Consider the following 18,850-nt stretch of genomic DNA (forward strand, 5'->3'; position numbering starts at 1 on the left):
CAATCCTGTGGCAAAGTCTTAGAGCATTCAAAATGGTAGCATCCAAGCATAACAATTGTAAGGCCATATGAGCATAATATCAGCCCTGAGTGGGTTGGACAGAATGACCTTGGTCTCTCTTACCCACAAAATAAGTCACGTTAAGACAAACCACTTAAAGAAAAGGTTACAAAGCAGTTACGTCTCACTGAATTATGTCTTGATCTTTGTAAAACTAGCTGAAAAAAACAAATTAATCCTCCTGGGATGTTCAATACTATAGAGAAATTAACTCCACCCACTCACGAAGGAGGACTTTGATTAACTAACCAGGTAACAAATGTCACATCAATGGGAGGAATAAAGGCTGAGACACGATACAGGCTGAGTTTAGACAGGCTTAGTAAACAACTCTCCTAGAGGAAGAAATATCAAGAGAGGAAGGGAAACATTCCTTACTATAAATATCTCATCTTTAATGCCGTAACATATCCATAGCATGGATAAAACAAATAGAAAAGCTAGAGGAAAACTAAGTCAAAGAAATGAAATATTGACCCATAATTACACTTGGCATTCTAAGTTCATCTGACATTTATTTTAAATGAACAAAAAATACTCTAGAAAAAAAAAAAAACAGGCTTTGCATTTACTATCCTCAGAAATATACAATTTTTATCAATAATTAAAATACCTGGAAATGTTATGTAGCTATAGATAGATAGCTATGGATATACACATAGAATTTTATAACTAACATGTAAAATATACAATGTTCTTGTATAAGTAAGCTCCTGCTTTCTTTTGCATCAACATAGAAAGACCACTTTATATTATCCACACTTTTAACAATCAAGTTACTTGTATCTTTAAAACGTTTTAATGACTTAGTGAAGGTCATCCAGATAATATGAGGCAGAGTCAGGACTAGAAGACACAAGTCCTGTTACCAATAAATTTCAATACCTATCGGATATTTCATATGAGTCAGGTCCTGTATTGAGGGCTTTATGTTGTTTATTACCCAGTTGGACATACTGGTGTTCTTCTCTACCTTCTAGATTTTGCAAATTCTAGCACTTTTTAATCTAGTTTCTAAATGTTGATTGACATGTCAGTCTCTTTATTAAGGGTACTGACTCTGCATGTCCGTTCATGTATGCTAGCACCAAGAAGTGTGCCTACGGCCACAGAAAAGCAGACTAGTCATGTATGATTAAGGTGAGCAAATGTCACAGTTTTCTCAGACAGTTCAAATCCATGCCTGTTATTTCAACTTTGTTTGTATTTGCCTTGCTTTCAAAAGTGTTCCTGCTTTGGTGTAAATCACTTGACCATCCCGGTGATTAATGTGAGTGTGTGGCTGGTTTATGAAGGATTCCTGGAAGGAAGGCTAAGGCATATTGGAGTCACTATCAGGAAGAACCTTGTAGGTCATGCTAAGGAATTTAGACTTGTCTGTAGTTAATAGAAAACAATCAGGAAGCTGAGGATAATTTTTAAAAATCATATTGGAAGCTAGTTACAAATTCTGCCTGGATCAAAAGCATGCACTGTTCTATAAACTTGATCATATTATCTAAACATGGCTGTATATTTTAGGCTATATCAATGGATGTATCAACTTAAAAGCATTAAAAACTATATCTTCCAGAATACGCTAATAGTTAGCAAAATTTATCCTCAGTAATTTCTTTTTTTTTTCATTTTGTGCTGCCAAGTATCCACATAAACAGATAAGAAATCTTATTAGAAGTATACCATGCTTTTGGAGATTTATTATATATTAATCCATGGTGCCATTTAAAAGTATTAACTTCACTAATGCTTATTTACTGTGAAAAAAATTCGTAAAGTGGACACCAAATGGACACCTTTGAGTTACCTAGAAAATTCCCTTGCTGAGAAAAGAAGTGTTACTTCTCTGGACTATATCAATGTGTGAACTTTTTAAAAAGCTTAGGTTTGACAGACAGAGTCCCTCTGAAGAGGGAAAATACTGCTCTAGTGAGAAAGCAGCAAATAGCTGAAGTCGAGAGAAAGGTAACAGTCCACTAAACAGAAAGCCAGAACCTTTACTCCAATATCAGCATGAGTCTGATCTCCCAAAGGAAAATTATATTGCAAACTCTCTAAAAATATAAAAGAAGTAATTTCAAAGTCTTTAGCTAAATGATAATTAAAATGTAAACATACAGTATCAAATGCTGATGAATATTGTTTCCATGGAAAATGTGTTAGAAAGATGATGGAGCGAATGAGTCTTCTAATTTTTTTGGATAAGTTGTATGATAGTGTTTACTAATTTAATTGAAGGCATTTACTATTGGCAAATTATTCAATATTTATCTTGTTTTATTAAAAAAACACGAACATAAAAAGGGAACATTATAATTTAGTTGGTGGACATTACATTGCATATAAGCTTTTACAAAATGTATTAATTCCTGTTACTAATTATGTTTCATAGGAATAGCATCTACTTTCAATTAACAGAATCTATTTCAGAGGAAAAATTTTGTGATACACAGATGTTTTCTATATATTAATTGTCAACCGGATATCATTGCCAATGTAAGTGACACACAGTGTTGTCTTTCTTTTCTTTCCTCCTTCTTTCCTTCCTTCCTTCCTTCCTTCCTCTTTCTTTCTCCTCCCCCTTCCCTTCCCTCCTTTTTCCTCCCCTCCCCTCTCTTTCCCTTTCTTTTATCTGGAGGTCAGTGGTACAATCACAGCTCACTGAACCCTCAACCTCCTGGGCTCAAGCCATCCTCCCACCTCAGTCTCCCAAGTAGCTGGGACCACAGGTGCATGCCACCATGCCTGGCTAATTGTTTAATTTTTGGTAGAAACAGGGTCTTGCCATGTTACCCAGGCTGGTCTTGAACTCCTGACCTCAAGCACTCCTCTCACCTTGGCCTCTCAAACTGCTGGGATGACAGGTGTGAGCCACTGTGCCTGGCCTGGGCCACTTGCATAATGATTAGAACCCAAAATTAATTCCACTAATTACATTTGCCTTTGAAACCATGAACTATGATTGGAATTATGTATTTTGTACCTCTTAACCCATCATCCAATTCAAATCAACTGCTTTGTTTTTAAAGATAATATATCTAAAACACTCATTTAGCTCAAAGGTAGGTATAAAAAGAAAAGAAAAAAGACATTTGGGGCATGCAAATGCATGCGCATCAGTATGCTAATAGTCTAGAAATGACGATCATTATTCAGTTTTATAAAAAAATAGAAGCACAGATTATTTATTCAATGTATGTGTGTATGTTTATATGTACAGGCAATTCTTGTTATAGGTGATGTGTATGTTCTGCGAAGTTGCCACTGTTAACTGTTGCAGTGAACTATGATCATGCCAGTGCACTCCAGCCTGGGCAACAGCACAAGACTCTGTCTCAAAAAAAAAATAATAATAACTCTCTCGGTCCCTCATCTCCTTTCAGAAACTCCTTTGCTTCTCCGCTACCATTCATTGCAGAACTTCCTTGGGTTATAGTTTTAAAATATTTCCTCCCTTTCTGTATGCTCTCTCTTCACTTTGTTTATTGCTTCCTTTGATGTGCAGAAGCTTTTTAGTTTGATTTAATCCCATTTGTCTATTTTTGCTTTTGTTGCCAGTGCTTTTGAGGTCATATAAAAAATTATTGCACAGACCAATGTCATGAAGATTTTCCCTTTTTGAAAAATCTAGTAGTTTCATGGTTGTGAGATGTAAATTGAAGTTTTAAATTCATTTTGAATTGATTTTTGTATACAGTGAGAGATGGAGTCTGAAAACTCATAACTCTGTGAGGTAATGCATTTATTAGCTGGACTTAATCTTTCCATAAGATATATTTACTTGAAAACATTACTTTGTACAAGATAAATAGGTACGATTTTACCTGTCAATTAGAAAAAAAATACAAGTGGATTAGACTCACTGTTTCCAATTTCTCTATCACTTTCTCTTTAGATTATTAGATCACTAAAGAGAAAATGATTGCTTTAATAAGTTTTTGCCCCTACCATTTCATTAAAACTCATCTTGACAAGACCCACAATGACTTCCCCCTTGCTAAGTCAAATGATTTGTTCCCAGTCCTTATCTTATTTGACTTGTAAGTAGCATTTAAAACCATGAAACTCTCTCCTCTAAGACATTATTTCTTAATCTGCATTTTCAAATACCATAGTTTAGTTGTTTTTTTTCCTATATATACATTTATCTGAGTCTTCTTTGCTTTTTCCTCTCTTAGCTATGTTCACTAAACATCGGAATTTCCCAAGTGTACCTTATTTCCCATATACACTTTCTCTGTATATTATTTCATCCAATCTCATGGCTTTAATGTATATGCCAACGACTGCTAAATTTTTCATGGCTGAGCCCTCTCTCTTGAACTCCAAGCTCAAATATTCTCAACATCCCTACTTGGATGTTATAAGTGGCATGCCAATTTTTTTTTAATTGAATTAATCTCCCAATCCTCTGTCTCCTCTTTAAGACCAGATGCTTAGTCTAAAGCCAAAGGTATTTTCATTCTCTTGTCTTTATTATCAAAAGAACAATCTTGCAACTTTTCTCTTCCTCCACTGCCACCATTCTGTGCTAAGCTAGAATGACCCCTTGTTTATTTTAATAGCTACTATCCCTGTCTCCTTTTTACTTTCCTACTGTCCATTCTCAATACTTAAGCTAGAGTGATCTTTTTTAAAACATACCAGACCCTGTCACTCCTCTGCCCACAACCCTCCCACGGTTGTTCATCTCATTAAAAGTAAAAGTGAACTCTCTGGGATGGCTCATAAAGCCCAGCATTCCTGAACCTTCATAAATTCCTGAGTCATTTCCTACTATTCATCCCCTTGCTCACTGCATTCGAGCTACATGAGACGTTCCTCTCTCTCTCTTTTTTTTTCGTTGTTGTTGTTTTTTGAGATGGAGTCTTGCTCTGTCACCCAGGCTGGAGTACAGTGGTGGGATTTGGCTCACTGCAACCTCTTTCTCCTGGGTTCAAGCAATTCTCCTACCTCAGCCTCCTGAGTAGCTGGGATTACAGGTGTACACCACTACATCTGTCTAATTTTTGTATTTTTACTAGAGACAGGGTTTCACCATCTCGGCCAGGCTGGTCTTGGACTCCTGGCCTTGTGATCCACCCGCTTCGGCCTCCCAAAGTGCTGGGATTACAGGCGTGAGCCACCATGCTCACACACTTTTTTTCTCTCCAATGCATAGATTTTTTTTTTCCCCAGATAAATTGCATGCCATCTGCTCCCTCATTTTCTTCAGGTCTTTCCGCTCAAGTTACCATTTCAATAAAACTTCATTTACCCACCACTTTACAATGGAAAAACAAAACGTCTACACTTTCTATAGTTCTTCCTGCTTTACAGTTGTCAACTGAAATTATCATCACCTGAAATATATCATAATCACTTATTTACTTCATTGGCAACCTGCTGACTTCAACAGAGTATAAGCTCCATGAGGTCAGAGATTTGTTTTGTTCTCTGCTATATGTACAGCAGTTAGTAAACATGTATTGGATGAATGAATGAAAAGCAGTTGTTAAAATGATGGTGCCTTTCATAGTGGAGAGCACTTTGGAATGGAGGAGATAAAGCAAATCTCACTTTAGAAATTATTATTTTGTTGAACAATTTGTGAACATACTGGCAAATATTCACATTACAGTAAAAATGGGTCTGGCTATAAGTAACTGCCTCTGATCTAGCTCAGTGCTCAGTGGAATTGAAAATGTGTTCTATGACCTTAGTCACATCTCTATTCTTTCCCCCGAGCAGCTATTCTTAATTTATGCTGGTACTATTCACTCATGTCTCCTAAATCACCTCACTCTCAGTAGGTGATTGGGATTTAACTTCAAAAAGAAAACAGTCATTAAAAGTGAAAACACTCAATTTTGTAAAATCCCAACCTCCAAAATTAGCGATCCGAATTCATCTTTTCTGTTTTTCATTTCACAGTGCCTTCTCCTCTATTACTTTACCTAATAGAGGATCAGGAAGAAAGTCTTTTCTCTAATCAGCAGCCTGTAAGTATGAAAGGCCATATCTCCTGGTAATCTGAAGCTCTGTCTCAAAAAGGAGCTGGTTTGAAACATTAAAATCAACAGGGAGTTTGAAAAATATAGGCAATAAATGTTGGCTCCCTAACACAATGCATGAGGTAGGTGCTATTATTTGCACTGTTTACAAACTTGCAAATTTAGACAGAGAGTCCTTAAGTAACCTGCTAGTAAGTTGTTGAGCTAAAGTTTGAACCCAGGCAGTCTGGCTCTAGAGTACATTTTTTTTTTTTTTTTTTTTTTTTTTTTTTTTTTTTGAGACAGAGTCTCTGTCGCTCAGGCTGGAGTGCAGTGGCGCGATGTTGGCTCACTGCAAGCTCCGCCTCCCGGGTTCATGCCATTCTCCTGCCTCAGCCTCTCCGAGTAGCTGGGACTACAGGCGCCCACCACCACTCCCGGCTAAATTTTTGTATTTTTAGTAGAGACAGGGTTTCACCGTGGTCTCGATCTCCTGACCTCGTGATCCGCCCACCTCGGCCTCCCAAAGTGCTGGGATTACAAGCGTGAGCCACCGCGCCCAGCCTAGAGTACACGTTTTTAACTGTCATACCACACTGCCGAATTTATGCTACAAGGTCATGAACGAGTTGCCATGCCGGTTTATATATTGGTGCTTCATAAGTCTGGAATGTGAACCATCTTTAAGTCAGAGCATATCAATATGGAATAACCATTAAGTTTCTGAGATATTATACTAATTTACCCTCTTCTGGGAATCCAGAGACTTCACTGAAAGGCAGAAACCAAAGCTAACTTTGTAGAATAATTTCAGAATCCTAGATTACAGCTATTAGCATCCAGCAATTCAACTCTGATTTGACAGCAGGAGCCATCCCTTGGGGCCAGGACTGAATAAACCCAATAAGATGTTTTTCATTCAAATAGTCCTACCTTCTTAACTGTAATCATTTTCTTCAGCTACATCTTGCCACAGATGCAGCAATCCTTACTTTGTTTTATCTTTTGGGCAGAGCAGACACTGAACATCATTTCAATATAGCTTGCAGTTTAAACACAGTACAATTCATACTTATGCAATCTCATTTAATCTGTGTCTATGCCCTCGTTTCTCCTGGCCGCACCATTTCAATATAGTTGGGACTAGGTAGCTTTTCCTGCCTATAATCGTAAAAAGCACAGGATCCTTTGCAAAGTGTTGAGTACGGTGTTCACGCTATTGAAGTTTCTCAGCGTTTCACTATTAAACTTTATCCCTGTGCTTTAAGGAAAGATGATAGCTCTCTGGCTGTCATAAGGACAATGTATATAATAACCTCTTTTGCTTCCCCTGGGAGAGTCATGTTTTTCTTTTTAAAGACTATCATACAATATTATAATTTTATACATTTAAAATTTTACTACAAAATTATGAGTTCTTTTATTGCATAGATCTGTGAACATGATAAAGGCAGAATAATAGTCTATAAAATTCAGAAAAAGCTTTTGGATACTAAATAGTCTAAACATTGATATACTTACAGTCACTTAAGTCAGCACTGCATTTTACCAGAGTAGATAAAGTTGAGCTTATCTACATAGATTCAATAACAATTGTTTTTCAAAATAGTTAACTTCTCCTGCTTTTCACTTATAAGCATATTTTTATTATAGTAATCTTTCCAAGTAGTTAATCTTTCTAAAGAAATCATTAAGTGAATCCACACAATATTGTGAATTCAAATGTGATTTTAAAAAATTGTTATGTCAGTATCCTCCCTTTACCTGTTTAGTGTAATGCTGGGCTGATTTCTACTCGAGAATCCTTGATGTGAGAATTGTTTGCTCAGTTTCTTTTATATCTTTAGCTCTCTTGCTCTCTCTCTCTCTCTCTCTGTGTGTGTGTGTGTGTGTGTGTGTAGCTGCTATAGAAGGGAACTGGAAATCAAGATGATTTTTATTACCACCATTATCTCTCATTTGTCTTTTGAAAGGGTTTCTATTACAAGTCAGTTTGACAAGTATTTATTGAGAAATTATTATGTAGTTTCTGTGTTCAAAGCACAGTTCAAAGCACTGTGTTCAATAACACATTGTGGTATGAACTGAATTGTGTTCCCCAATCCTGAATTCATATGTGGAAGCCTAATCCTCAGTGTGATAATAACTGGGGTTCAGGCCTTTGGGAGGTAATTAGGTTTAGATTAGGTCATGAGGATGGATGGGCCCATCATGATGGGACTGTAGTGCCCTTACAAGAAGACACAGCAGGAAGGTTGTTTGCTCTGTCCCCACCGTATGAGGACACAGCAAGAAGGCTGCTGTCCACAGGCCAGGAAAAGAGGCTGTACAAGGTACCTAATTGGCCAGCACCTTGGTCTCGGACTTCCCAGATTCCAGAACTGTGAGAAACAAATTTCTGTTGTGTAAGGCCCCAAGTCTGTGGTTTTTGTTGTGGCAGCCTGAGCAGAATAATACAGGTGGGACACAACATGGGGTGTAATCTACCTCTGTTCTCAAGGAGCTCATTGGAGCTGTAAGATAAGTGAAAAACATAATAGTATAGGGTTTATAAATATATAGATAAGATGTTACTGGAATTTATAAATAAAATTGGCATTAGCAAAGGACTTTGAGAACTGGCAGGATTTCATAGGAAGATATAGAGTAAAATCATTCAGAAAGGAACAGGTAAGTGAAAGCATTCAGATAGGAAAGCAGTGGAATGCTTCCGTAGAAGTAAGTAATCCAAGCTGAGAGCACAATGTGGAGAGAAAAGTCAGTATGAGGATTTTAAGACAAAACAGTGACATTAAAGAATATTCCAAAGGGAAATTACTTTTACTTAACTATGCAGAAAACAAATATTATTGGAAGCTTATAGATGTGTATGTGATATGATTCAAGGTACAGTAGGCATTCATGAATTGATCAAAACATTGAAAAAAACAGGAAGAATAAGAAGCAATAGTGCAGTAAGAAAAATAAAAATCTAACTTATGTCAGTGACTGAAGACGCAAGGGAAGAAACATGTTAATAGACATCAAGAAAATTAGATACATAAGACTTGGCAAAAAATTTTTAAAAAGTGAGAAAAATAAATAAAGGTGATTTTGTACTTTAAGCCAGAATGTATCCATAACATCACCATTCTTGTACTATCAGGAGTGCATAATCTATGGCCCACACAAGTGCACACATGTATGTGTGTGCATGTGCACATATGCATGTGTACACACACACACACACACACACACACACACACAGTCCTCCCTGGTATCTCAGGATAACAAGGAAAAGACATAGGCAAGCCTGCTCAAAAGGAACTTTGGAAATTAAATAGCATCATAAGGCTTGATAAAGGAAGCAAGCTGATACAGCATACCAAGCCCAGCTGTAGTTAATACACAGATCTCTGAAGCTTACATGATTCAGATCCTTCTTTCACAAAATCATTCTTAAGTGATGATTTCTTCTCTAAAACAACATACCTATCAGAATGGTTACATAAGAACTAGTGATAAAACCAAATATTGGTAATGACGCAGAGCAACTGGATTGCGCATACATTGGTGGTAGGGATGAAAAACAATTCAGCCACTCTGGAAAATCATATGATTTTCCTTAAAAAATCCAAACAAACAAGTGCTTTTCATACAATGCAACAATTGCACTCTTATGACATCTATCCCTGAAAAGTGAAACCACATGTTCCCACAAAATTTAACATAAATATTCATAGCAGCTTTATTTATAATAACCCCAAACTGGAAACAGCTATCTCCTCTTCTGTGGGCACTGTATGGAGAGGTCTCTGGAGATTTCTTCTGATGAAAACCATTATTTCAGGCTTTCTGGAGATTTCTTCTGATGCAAACCATTATTTCAGGCTTTCCTATGGCAAGACTGTACTTTGGAGGATAATTTTGGGAAATAGTGTCATGTATAGAAATACGAGATCTTAAGACTACTTGCGCTCAGATACTAGTTGGAAAGAATTCTTCACCCTAGCAGGTATGCCTGCTGCATCTCAAACCACAGGATTGAATTGGGCAGCCTTAGGGATGAAACTGAGGTAAGGGGCTATGAGTTTGAGTGTGTTCAATTTTCTTTTCAAAGATAATAATCTAAAATTTATTGATCAATTCTACCTTTATATTCTAATTTATTTCATCAATCTCCTGTTCTTCTATATTGTTAACATCCAATATTCTGTAGCACAATTTTCTCTTTCACCACCCCTTAGAGGTTGAACTGAATGTTTACTCCATTATTTTTCAGTTTTATTGGTATGAGAAGGATCACAATAAAAAAATACTGTAAAATATTATGAGAATATTTTATATAGAGAGTGCATACTGCTTTTAATTGTGCTTACACACAAAACAGAAGAATATTGATGCAGATGCAGAAGCAAAGGAATACTTCTTGTTTTGCTTATGATAAGAAAAGTGATGGTAGCAAATCCACCCAAAGTATAATGTCTTTATTTCTTGTTCTTAACAATCCTTGTGGCTGGTTGGGTGCCTCTTCTCAGAAGGACAGTTGAAAAAACCAGTCGCCTTCATTATCATAGCCATCTTCTAGATCAGCAATCCCCAATCTTTTTGGCACCAGGAACCGGTTTCGTGGAAGACAGTTTTTCCGCCAATAGGAGCAGAGATGGTTTCGGAATGACTTGAGAGCATTCCATTTATTGTGCACTTTATTTCTATTATTATTACATTGCAATATATAATAAAATAATTACATAACTCCCCATAATGTAGTATCAGTGGGAGCCATGAGCTTGTTTTTCTGCAACTAGATGGTCCCATCTGGGAGTGATGGGAGACAGTGACAGATCATCAGGCATTAGACTGTCATAGGGAGTGTGCAACTGAGATCCCTTGCATGTGCAGTTCACTATAGGGTTCGTGCTCCTGAGAGAATCTAATGCCACCACTGATCTGACAGGAGGCAGAGCTCAGGTGGTAATGCAGGCGATGCAGAGTGGCTGTAAATACCGATAAAGCTTTGCTTGCTTGCCTGCTGCTAACGTCTTGTTGTGTGGCCAGGTTTCTAACAGATCATGGATCATTACTGGTCTGTGGCCCAGGCGTTGGGGACCGTGCTCTAGATTCTTGTGTGCCTGGACACATTTATCCTGTTGCTGATCACCACTTTCCGAGGTAGTTATCACATCAAAGACTTTGCATCCCTTTCTGCTAAGTCAGATTGTTGCTAGGCTACCTAAGAGAGGATCCCTTGGATTATCCAGAACACAGCAAGAAATAAAGCAAGCCAAAACATACCAATGATCAAAGTGTGTGTGTGTGTGTGTGTGTTTGTGTATATCCAATGATACTTACATTTAGCATTTTCCCATGTCATTGAAACTAGCAATGAATGAAATGAGCATTCAAGTAAAGATAGCAAGGGAAGTATATCTCTGATGAAGGGAAAATTATATGGATAAAACATAAAGTGTTACATTAAAAGACAGAATATACAGACAGAATGGAAAAAGGCTTTAAAGATCATGATTTTTGCAACAAAGTTTAATTGAGTACATAGTAATTCATGACTACTCCATTGATTAACACTGTTGGAAGTTGGGTCATCTTGCATTTCGCAGATCCTGTGGTTTTCCTGTGCATGATGCATGCCCCTCAGGGAACGGGTATCTTGCAAAGAGATATTTAATCATGGATAGTCTTTAAATCCTCTACTTCAACATGTACTAGTTCCTGAAACTAATCTGCTAGAGAGATGATTGCAGTTATGGCCATTCTCCTCTCCCCTTCACAAACAGTCGTTTTTTCCAACTTACAAAAGAAAGGCTTACCGCTCACAAATCATAAATGTTAGTAGAGTGTAAAAACCTCTGGGAATCCAAACAAATTTATAGTTCAAGAACTGGTGTCAGGAGAGCCTTATTGAATAAAGAAATGGCATTAATAAAAACTGTCTTATAAACATTCCTGTTAAAAGCAACTCACAGCATCAGACAATGAACATTTTAGTCCATTTAAATAATGTTCCAAGTTTACTCTGATTCTAGAACTGGGTGAAATGAGTGATAATATTTTATTTGGTGAAATTGCCTCTTCTATTGACATAGTTACTGGAAGACAAGTCCTGAGAGAACAAGCAAAGGAGACATGCAGAGAAACCCTGCAGTCAGCCGTGCTGGCGTTCATATAAACTCACAGCCAGGCATCCAATTCACGTTCTACCTCAGAATTAGGGCATTCAGGAATTGTAAAAACTATGTTGAGAAGTATCAGTCTGCCAAGAAGTTTTCCTCTCTGCAGCTCAGTAATGAGAAGAAGCTTGGAGAATATATTCGTTCAACCCATGATTAAGTCTGTGTTGCAACTGCGTATTTTTCATGATTTAAAAGGAGGTGAAACTTCCAATAAGTTAATGTTGCAATTTTGAAAAATAAGGTATATGAGCCAGTTGTAAGTAATTATTTCATAGTTTCTAGAACAGTTATTCAAATGTTAGAAGGAAAATTCCCATTAACATTTACAAAAAATATATTGTATAGTGGAAAATCTTACCCATTGATTTAGTTGGATCTAAGCCTTCTGCTCACTCTCTCTCATTAGTTACTTCTCTCCTGGTTATTTAATTACCATAATAAGTGCAATATTGTGGCCTGCATTCTAAATAAAGCATTTGTATGTTTATCTTTTGTAAGCTTCATTTATTAGATGCTCAACATATTTTTTTCTCACGCTTTTAATTTTCAATGAAGTCTTTCTAATTCTAGCAGTAAGCAATCTTTATTCACAATGTAAATGAACTAATTGAAAAGCATAAACATCTAATTGGGATGCAGTTTCAGTAAAAATTTTCTTTTGCTTAATGATTATTTTTTAAGTATAAAATACTTTGTGTTTACTTTTTCAATTCTATAATAATAATAGTAAGTCCAGAAAAGACTAGAAAAATATTTCCCTTCTTATTAGAAGATTAGAAAGTTAGAACTTTATGGTCACAGGAGATAAATAAAATGCAATTCAAGTGCTATGTTTTATTTTTATAGAGAGATATGATGCAGTAGCAAACATAGAAAGAAAATACAAGTTCAAGGTATAAAAAGAAAAATGTTACTTTTTAACTGTTAAAAATGACTGTTCACATATTTTTAAAATATCTATTGTCTTAGTCTTTCTTCTAGTACCTTCTAGTCTCTCAATATCTAAATAGTGGTGTATCAAACACTTAACCCCTAGATTGCTTCACTCTTCAGTCTTCATAAATTCATTGTGGCCTCATCTAGTATAAATGTTAAAAATACCATAAAACATAAACATATGAACTTATGTCTCCAGCCTGAACCTCCTCTGTACTCCGCATTTATTTACACAAGTTGCTATGCAACAGACATCCCAGTAACTTGGAAGTCTAACGCATAAAACTTAACATGTCCCAAACTGAGTATACTAAACATCTTATCCTGCCCCAGATTTTCCCCCATTTTGCCCATAATATGAACTTAATTCTTCCAGGAACTCAAGCCAAAATACTTGGGGTAATCTTTGAGTTATTTCTTTTTGTCACAGTCTAAATCCAAACTATTAGAATGCCTTATTGACTCTGCTTTGAAATATATTTAAATTTCAAACCTTTCCAACAACTTTTCCACTATGACCATAGTCATAGCTAGCACCCCGATTCAAGTAACACACAATTTTACTATATTGTAATTTGTCCTGATTGACCTCCTTGCATCTGCCTTACCTTCCTATAGTCTAGTTTCAGCAGAGTGGCCAAAGCAACCCTTTTACAATATAAGTTGACTTATGTTCCTCTGTTCTAGTCCTTTTAATGATATCTCCAAATATTTGAAGTGAAATCCCTTAAGGTAACCAACAAATATTGCAGATATTCTAAAATCTAATATAGAGTAATATTAAAATTAGAAAAATGAACTGGGCTGGGCACGGTGGCTCATGCCTGTAATCCCAGCACTTTGGGAGGCCGAGGCTGGCAGATCATCTGAGGTTGGGAGTTCGAGACCAGCCTGGCCAACATGGTGAAACCCCATCTCTACTAAAAATACAAAAATTAGCCTGTTGTGGTGGCCAGCACCTGTAATCCCAGCTACTCAGGAGGCTGAGGCAGGAGAATCTCTTGAACCCAAGAGGCAGAAGTTGCAGTGAGCAGAGACTGTACCTTTGCACTCCAGCCTGGGCAACAAAAGCAAAACTCTGTCTCAAAAAAAGAAAAATGAACTGGACCCTGTTTCTTTTCTGACCGCATCTCCTGCAACTCTCACTCTTATTCTCTCTTGTGATTCTTCTTCGTTATTCCTCAGTTGTGTCAGGAATGTTGCTCCCTCAGGGAATGTGAACTTACCATTCCTACTGCTCCTAAATATTCCCATCTTCCAACCTCATTTCGTACTGGTCTGTATTATTTGACCAAAAGCCAAGGTTTTATAACAAGGAGATCCTAAGTAAAATACATTAAATGAAATAGGCATTTATATCTGCCTGCGTACATTCTTTCAGTCTAGGCTCATGTAGTGACGTTGCTCCACATGGTTTTTGATGGCTCTGTCTTCCATTTTAATTATCTTCCTTCCCTTTGAGCACTGTTGCCATCTGCATGAATGGATATGAATAAAAAGAAAAGTCTAGGTCAAAGGTATTTCCTTTAAAATAAATTAGAGTTAAATTTTCACAGATTGCTTCTACGTATATTTCATTGCAAACAGTTGCATAGTGTTACCAGGGTAGTTAGAAAAGGTAGCCTATAGTTGGACAACCGTGTGTGCAGAAATGAGGGGAAAATGAGTACAGAGAGCAGGTAACCAAGGAGCTGCCTGCCACAGGATCTTCATTTAAATGGTACCTTTGGGGTGAGGCTTTCTTTGACGATCCTATTTAAAATTAACACTTTTCCCTTACTCTTCCAATTTGTTTGTCATTGTCTGCTTACTCCCACAAGAATATAAGCTATGTGAAGGCAGTGATTTTGTGATTGCAGAATCTCCTATGTGTCCAAAATGAATGCAAATAGGTGATCAGAGTAGATAAATAATTTTTCAGTAAATTAGAAAAAAAAATCAAAGTATTACCTCAAAAAAGTTCAGTAGCCAAAAATTTTACACTGTTTTCTATTAATACCAGATCATACTTATCTTAATGGAATTATGCTAGAGTTTCAAAAATTTGAAATTTAATAAAGTAAAAAAATGCGTGGTTACAAACTTGAAGATAACACAACTTCTACCATAGGCTATTTAATGAATAACAGGCACATAAGCACACTCCTAAAAAACTAAGAGGAGAGAACCACTTATTCAGTGGGAAGAAAGTACCTTGAATCCTCTTCACTTTCCCAATAATGTGGGATGTGGGGTCCTGCTGAGGGTGAGAGGGCAATCTGACTGTAGAGTGAGGAGATGTATGAACCAGATTAAGTCTAAAAAAATGTGGAGAGGAGGACTCAGTAGATTTTCTGGCAGCATCAACTTTGAATATCTTTGAATATAGATACATGATTCCTAGTATCTCCTCTGAAATATCAGAATTTGGATGATTCTTATATCACTTTTGATTTGGCCTGATTGTACAAGCTAACGTACCATCTTCTGAAGAGGTGAGCAGCTTGTGAATTCATGCCAGATGAATGTGATTAATTACAAACTGGTTCAAGGGCAAGAGTGTGGGTACAAACTTAACATACAATTCAGAGCACTTACCCATGCTCATTTATGAGCATTTTCTGTTATAGTTAGAATTCTGGTATTAGCCTCATTTTTAATAATACAGGATTTTTTTTTGGTCAGATAATTTAACATACTTGTCTTAAAAAGGCAAATTTTACCATTTAACAGTGTAACGTTTTAGGTACAAAAGTAACTATTAATAATTAAATAACTTTAATCAATATTATAATCAGAACAAAATGAATGAATTATAAACTTAGAATGGCAGAAGCAAATCTACAACAATATCCATACTTTTTCATATAGGAGTAATTGTTTTTAATATCTAAAATCTTAAATGATTTTGACCCTTCCCTAACCCTTGCACTATTTTTTTAAAAAATAATGATTTTCCAGCTATTACTTTTTTTCTTCAGTTTAGCACTATGAATGGGATTATAAATACAGTGATATGGTAAAATAATGAATAAAACATGAAACATCGGAGAATAGTTTTTGTAGCCCATTTGACAGTTATACACAATTCCATTTTAGCTGGGCAATGCTGCTGGGAAATACTTTAGGATATTTCCACAAATCAGATGTTTAAGCTAAAAGGAACAAAATAAAAATATGAAATAAAGATGGTGATGATAACAATGTTAATCATCATCATTATTTCCCAGTAAGCATTTGAAAATAATTTTAAATCTAATATGTCCCCTCCCTCATGTTTGTATGCATCATACACAGAAGCCTGCATGCAATGAAGACAGAAAACACATACTGTGCAAGGAAGTCCATTCTAGCTTAATGTTTCTAAAATTTGGCTATGAGTGCAAATCTTGTAGGGAAGTTTTCTTTGTTACATATTTTAATATTGGCTCCAGAGCCCTCTTTCAGATATTTTGAGTCAGTGAGCTTAAGAAGGAGCTGGGAAATAAATATCTATAAAAACTGCTGAGAAGACTCAAAGTTGGATAGTCAGTTTTGGAAACCACTAACTTAGGACCACCTCTTCTGTAGTCTGCAACTAAATCTCCTGTAAGTGTTTTATTCTGAACATAAATAAAAGCATGATCAATCACGCAGAATTATTTGAATATAAACAACATGTAATGTGAGTCCATGACCTCAACTCTAGGACTTAAAGTCACTAACTTGTACAAGAACTACTTTTATTGTGATACAATACTACCACATATGACATACAATACCACTACTACAAAAATACTACATTATTTGATTAGTTGTATCGATGGTTAATGCTTGCTGCCTCAAGAACTGTCCAAATTACTTCAGATCCTACAAATCACCTGCCATCCCAAACATCTTTCCCTGATCGCTGCTGATCTAAATCATACAGTAAGATATCAAGGGAGTCAACATGTGCCCTATTTAGAATTTCTCATCGGTGTTGAATATTTTCTCAGTGGCAGTTGATAGTCACAACTCCAGATAACTGTTTTGTGTTTTATGCTGATACATAAATCAGCATTTTAATAGTTGCATAAAATTTATATTATTTTGAAGCATTCAGTATTTTGACAATATCTAGGTGATTCTGGAAATGGAAACATGTATTTATTTTAATCATATCAGAAAAAAGGCAGTCAAATATCTTCTGCATCATACTGAAAACAAAGAAATTATTAAAGGTTTCTTCTTTAAATACATTTTACCATTTTGAAAACATAATTAATCTTCTTCTCTATGTGTTTTACCTCAAAATTCTTTCAATATTTTCATTAATAGTGTATGCATACAGTTTGGGTTTTTTAAAATACATACATTATCTTGTACATGTGTAGCTTATACATACATTGTCCAGCTTTTGCATATTAATTCTAAGAATCATATAGACTGGCCCACAAAATATTTAAAATATTTACAGATTCAATATATTTTAACAAAATCTTTTACGTTTGTTATTCAGAGTATGTATGCATATGCTAATGTCATTAGAGTAAGCCTTGATTGAAAATGTACTTGCTGTTTAGTTAGTGGAATAAAAATCCCAAGACATCTGGTTTTACTATTGTGAAATTAGAAACAAGGAGTATTGATTTCATTTCAACACATTTAAATAAGCCTTACTTACTTTTATAAAATGCCACCCACTAAACTATTGTCAGGCAGCGAACTATTCTGGAAGAAGAAAACAATACATATATACATATACATATATATATGTGTGTGTGTGTATACTTAGATAAAATATTTTTCTTTCTTAAATTTATTTTATTCCTGTACAGAATTTTTTTTTTTTTACTTTTGTAAGTTGCCAGTGTTTCTTGAAAACAGCATATGTTTAGATCCTGATTGTTATCCATTCCACCAATCTACCTCTTTAACCAGAGCATTTAAGCCATTTACATTCAAAGTTAATATTGATTTGTGAGGTTCTTTTCTTGTCATAATGTTGTTACCTAGTTGCTTTGTAGTTTCAATTGTGTAATTGTTTAATGAGTCCTGTGAATTTCATACTTTTTTGTGTTTATATGATGATTAGTACTGACCTTTTATTTTCATATTTAGAGTTCCCTTGAGCATTTCTTCTAGTTCAGGTCTCATGATGATGAATTCCTTTAGTGTTTGCTTATCTAGAAAATACTTTATTTCTCCTTCATTTATGATGCTTAGTTAAACTGTATACAAAATTCTGCATCGACAGTTTTTCTTTAAGAGTTCTGAAAATAGGACCACCATCACTTCTGGCTGGTAAGGATACTGCTTAGTAGTCCTCTGTTAGTTTAATGTGATTTTCTTTATAGATGATTAGACATTTTGGCTGATTTTGGAATTTTTTCCTTGAGGGTGACTTAATTACTCTAATGACAAGAATCTTGGTGACGATTCTTCTTGCAAGGTATCTTCCTTGAGTTCTCTGACCCTCTTGTTTCTTTAAGTCTAAATCTCTAGAAAGCCTAGGAAAGTTTTCCTCAATTATCTCCTCAAATAGATTTTTTCTAACTTTTTACTCATTTTTCTCCCTTAGGAATACACACAACTTGCAGGTTTGTATGTTTTAAATATTCCCATAATCCTCAAAGTCTTTGTTCGTTTTTTAAAAATTTATCTAACTGGTCAGACACTTATAGACTAAAGGCTAAGTGGTGTAAAAGATATTCCACTTAAACAGAAACAGACAGTGAACAGGAGTAGCTATACTTCTATCAGAAAAAAAATGGC

The 18,850-nt window shown here is 35.7% G+C and overlaps 1 protein-coding gene and 1 long non-coding RNA gene across 2 annotated transcripts in view; one reads left to right on the forward strand and one right to left on the reverse strand.

Annotated features, from left to right (window-relative positions):
• The window catches only part of LOC134729224 (uncharacterized), a 386,592-nt gene that overhangs the window by 145,725 nt on the left and 222,017 nt on the right, over positions 1–18,850 (forward strand). The window lies entirely within an intron of this gene.
• LOC134729260 (uncharacterized) lies at positions 11,535–14,609 on the reverse strand. Its single transcript, XR_010110167.1, has 3 exons — positions 14,362–14,609; positions 11,837–11,923; positions 11,535–11,675 (listed from the first exon to the last, which is right to left on the reverse strand). It is a non-coding gene; the product is annotated as an uncharacterized LOC134729260 (long non-coding RNA).

Source organism: Pan paniscus, chromosome 17 (assembly GCF_029289425.2).
Source record: "Pan paniscus chromosome 17, NHGRI_mPanPan1-v2.0_pri, whole genome shotgun sequence".
Classification (NCBI taxonomy): Eukaryota; Metazoa; Chordata; class Mammalia; order Primates; family Hominidae; genus Pan; species Pan paniscus.